Source organism: Leptonychotes weddellii, chromosome 16 (assembly GCF_054177405.1).
Source record: "Leptonychotes weddellii isolate Sample4059 chromosome 16, ASM5417740v2, whole genome shotgun sequence".
Lineage (NCBI taxonomy): Eukaryota > Metazoa > Chordata > Mammalia > Carnivora > Phocidae > Leptonychotes > Leptonychotes weddellii.
This window is the reverse complement of record NC_138384.1, coordinates 43,057,414-43,062,208: the sequence shown is the minus strand read 5'-3', so window position 1 is coordinate 43,062,208 and position 4,795 is coordinate 43,057,414.

Sequence of the window (4,795 nt, the reverse complement as noted above, 5' to 3'; positions counted from 1 at the left end):
CAGCTACAGAACATTTCCTTCACCATCACGGAAATCTCTGTTGGACAGCGCTTGTCTACGGATCTGAAGGGGGGCAGCGCCAGGGGAGGTTTCCGGGTCTATGGGAAGAACGCTAGGTTGGGGTGTCATAACTCAGTAGCAGTTTGCCTGTGTATGTCACCAGATTGCCGGAGGTGATGGCATTTACCAGGGTCCCCAGGTTGGAGTGAGAGAGAAGTCTTGACTTTGATCCACCTTGCGGTGGGGTGACGTGGCCCAGGCGGGCTGAACAATTGCAGAGTCCAGCCCAGCCGTGCGGCGAGCTGGTGAGCCTCACTCTCAGCCTGCCTCTGCTACCACTTGGCTGTGGGATCTTGGTAGCAAATGACTTCACCTCTCCTCTGGAGAATGGGGACAAGCATCCCCACCTCACGGGGCTGCTGGGAGTGGTAAGGAGATGCTCATGCCCCAACAGCTGTCTCCTGGTGGTAGTGTTGACTTTGTCTTTGGACCTGAGCTACCTCCTGAATTCTCCCTGCCCCTCTGGGACCCTGCTCAAGGGAAGTGCATTTTCTCTGGAGGGGTTACTGATCCCCCACCTCCTGAAAAGTCCCTAATGTCTATAAGGTTTTGTACGATGTTTACTGCAGTGTTCACAGGGATTTACCTTCAGTCCTTCTGGCTGCAGTTTGGAAATTTCCTCTATCTGCTTGAGAGAGAGAGAGATTTTTGCAAACCCAGCCATTGTTTCCAAGTGGAGCCGCCTAGGGGAGACAGTTCCAAGTTTGGGCTGCAACAAAATTGCCCAAACCAGCCTCATTCTGGTAGGAATTTGGTTGTGCAGCAGCAGTGGAGTTTAGGGGATCAGAGGGATTCTGATACATTATCACCACTAACCCCCTGGAGCAAAGGCTCTGTAAGCAGTGCTAGGCAGCGTATAAAGCAAAGCCAGTTATTCTGAATTTTCCAGGTGCTGAAGCTTCTCTCTCTTTCTGTCTGTCTCTATCTCAAATAATGACTTTGATTCCTTTCACATTATTAAAAGAAAAGTCAAGGTGTAATACAGGAAATTTAGACAGGATGATCTCCAAAAGAAGAGAGTAAAATTCACCCACCTTCCAACCACCCAGAGAGAGTCACCGCTAATAAATACCAGAGGTCCAGACTTCCGTCCTCCGTTCGGCAGCCTTCCTCTGGGTTTTTCCCCAGCCCCAGAGGACAGGTCCTGATTGGTCCAAGCCTCCCTGGCAGTCTCCTCCTTTTGGCTAGGGATGAGCAGTGGGCGATGCTGGCCAATGACAGCTGAGAGAAGGCTGCTGGGAAAGTTCACGCAGCACAAGGTGGTCTGTTTTTCCAGGTCTGGGTCTGGTTGCAATGGCTGGAATGCAGCAGCCATCTTGGCGCCAGCCTGAGGGTGATGCCAATATATGGTGGAAAACGGAACAAACAGCAGAGTAGCAGAGCTGAACTCCACACATGGTGCCTGGAATAGAAACAGACACTTTGGTTCCTTGTTTTTAATCCCAGCCTGGGGAGTGTCGGAGAGAGAGGGCGCTCTCTGCTCTTGGCGCCTGAAGCATCCTCACCATCACATTTTTATATACTGATGGAGATTCTCTCATTGGCTGGACTCGACCTAGGCTCCCATGCACTCTTCCTACGAAGCCTGAGTTTTGGACTTCTGTGTTCATGTCTGTTTTGCCCAGTTTTGGCAAGTATCCTCCTAAGTCAGTTTAATTGGACAGTTAACCCACCTTTCATAGCTGCTTGCTCTCCACGTCTGATCAGGTTCCTCATCCTCCACCCCCCACCCCCCACTCTCCGGGTGATGTCTGATCACCCTGGCCTGCCTTCAGCAAGAATCTTGTCAGGTCAGGTTAGCCAGGATCCCCCTTATCCCTGATGTTACCTCTTAGTAAAGTCCCACCCGCTGCACCCCCATCCCCTGCTCCTTGGTTATAAAGTCCCACTTGCCCCTGCTGTGTTCAGAGCTGAGTCTAATCCCCTGCCAGTCCCCCACAAGATCCCATTGCTGTGATCCTATTGCAACAGCCCCTCCCCTTGAAGAAAGTCTGCCTTATTGTGCTTTAACGGGGGTCATTAAATAACTGTTTTCTTTAAAATTTAGGTTACGGGATGCCTGGGTGGCTCAGTTGGTTAAGCGGCTGCATTCAGCTCAGGTCATGATACCAGGGTCCTGGGATCAAGTTCCCCATCATGCTCCTTGCTCAGCGGGGGCCTGCTTCTCCTTCTGTCTGCCACTCCCCTGCTTGTGCGCTCTCTTTAACAAATAAATAAATAAAATCTTTAAAAAAAGTTAAGATACTATTTTTTTTCTTTACAATTCACCCATCCTTCACTTCATGAATTTAATTGGTTCCTAAAAATTCTGCCCCTAAGAGTTGGGAAATGGAAACATTTTTTTTCTATAAAAATTTAAAGTTTTTTTTAAATTGTGGTAAAATTAACACATAAAATTGATCACTTTAACCGTTATATTTTATATTATATATATTATATTATATTATATTATATTATATTATATTATATTATTATTATATTTTTTAGTTTTAGAGAGAGGGGAAGAGCAGAGGGACAGGGAGAGAATCTCAAGCAGACTCCCCACTGAGCATGGGGCCCCACATGGGGCTCGATCTCACGACCCTGAGATCATGACCTGAGCCAAAATCAAGAGTCAGATGCTTAACCGACTGAGCCACCTAGGCGCCCCTCATTTTAACCATTTTATTTTTTTAAAGATTTTATTTATTTATTTGACAGAGACAGCGAGAGAGGGAACACAAGCAGGGGGAGTGGGAGAGGGAGAAGCAGGCTTCCCGTGGAGCAGGGAGCCCGATACGGGGCTCGATCCCAGGACCCTGGGATCATGACCTGAGCTGAAGGCAGACGCTTAATGACTGAGCCACCCAGGTGCCCCTCATTTTAACCGTTTTAAAGTGTGCAGTTCAGTGGCATTTAGTACATTCACAGTGTTGTGCAACCATCACCTCTATTTCTAGACATTTTTTTTTTATCACGCCAAAGGGTAACCTTGAATCCGTTAAGTGGTTGCTCCTTGTCACCTCCTTCCCCCAGGCCCTGGCAACCGCTGATCTCTCTTCTGTCTCCATGGGTTTGCCTGCTCTGAACAGTTCCTATAGATGGAATCCTACACTCTGCAGCCTTTCGTGTCTGGCTTCTTTCACTCTTTCAGGGTTCATTCCTCTTGTAGCGTGTGTGTGTGCTTCCCTCCTTTTCTCGTGGATGACATTCCACTGTGTGAATAGATCACATTTGGTTTCCCATCCATCTGTTGACGGGCATTTGGGGTGTCTCCACTGTTGGCCATTGGGAACAGTGCTGCTGTGAACATTCGTGTGCAGGTATTTGTTTGATGACCTAGCTTCAATTTTTCTGGGTACCTGCCTGGAAGTGAAATTCACTCAGATTTAAATAGCCCAGCATCCTCAGCCTGAGCTGTCTGCCACCCAGAGGTTTCCAGAACCTTGAAGCTCCTCGAGGTGGGGTAGTATTGGCTTGGAACTCCTCTTCTTCCAAGTCCAAGCAGTGCCCATGGAGGGTTTGGGCTGTTTTAGTCTCTCCATCAGACCCCCTCCCCTTCCTTGTCCAGTATTGATGATCGTGGTTCTCTCAATCGTGTGTGAAGTTTATACAACTCCTACACCAAAATTCAGGGTCCACTCTCGACTCCCGGCTCTTGTGGAATCCACAGATATTTCCCCCACTCAAACAAGTGGTCGCATCCATCACTGCCGGGAACAGAGACTTTTTTTTTTTTTTTAAAGATTTTATTTGACAGAGAGACACAGCGAGAGAGGGAACACAAGCAGAGGGAGTGGGAGAGGGAGAAGCAGGCTTCCCGCTGAGCAGGGAGCCCGATGCGGGGCTCGATCCCAGGACCCTGGGATCATGACCTGAGCCGAAGGCAGACGCTTAACGACTGAGCCACCCAGGCGCCCCGGGAACAGAGACTTCTACGGGGACAAGTTGTTAGTATCTATTGCAACAACAGGGGCACATGCTCTTTGACTAGCAATTTCACCTCCAGGGGTAGAGGGGCAGAAATACTACAAACACCTGTCCAATAAGGGGTTGGTTGAAAAAGTCCTGGATGTCCCCCTGTGGAGTACTTACTATGTGGCTTAAAAATTTTTTTTTAAATATTTTATTTATTTGACAGTGAGAGAGAGAGCGAGAGCGAGCAAGTGTGCACCCATAAGCAGGGGGAATAGGAGACGGAGAAGCAGGCTCCCTGTTTAGCAGGGAGCCTGATGTGGGACTCGATCCCAGGACCCTGGAATCATGACCTGAGCCGAAGGCAGCTGCCTAACCGACTGAGCCACCCAGGTGTCCAACTATGTGGCTTAAAAAAAAGATTTTATTTATTTGGGAGAGAGAGAGCACAAGTGGAGAGGGGAGGGGCAGAGGGAGAAGAAAACTCCTCAATGAGCAGGGGACCTGATGCAGGACTCGATCCCAGGATCCTGGGATCATGACCTGAGCTGAAGGCAGACACTTAACCGACTGAGCCACCCAGGCGCCCCACTATGTGGCTTTTTGTAAAAAGACAGAAGACACTCTCTCAGAATTTCCAGAAACCCTAGTAATAAAAGTAAGGTGCAGAACGGTGTGTCTGAGATGTTACCTAGTATGGAAAAAAGAATATATATTTGTTCTCTGTGCAATAACCTCACCTGACAAGCAATGCCATGGTTATCCTGGTGGGAGTGGTAGATAAGATATGTTCACTTATATGGCGAAAGGACTTTGTGGGTGTGATTAAGTTCAGGACCTT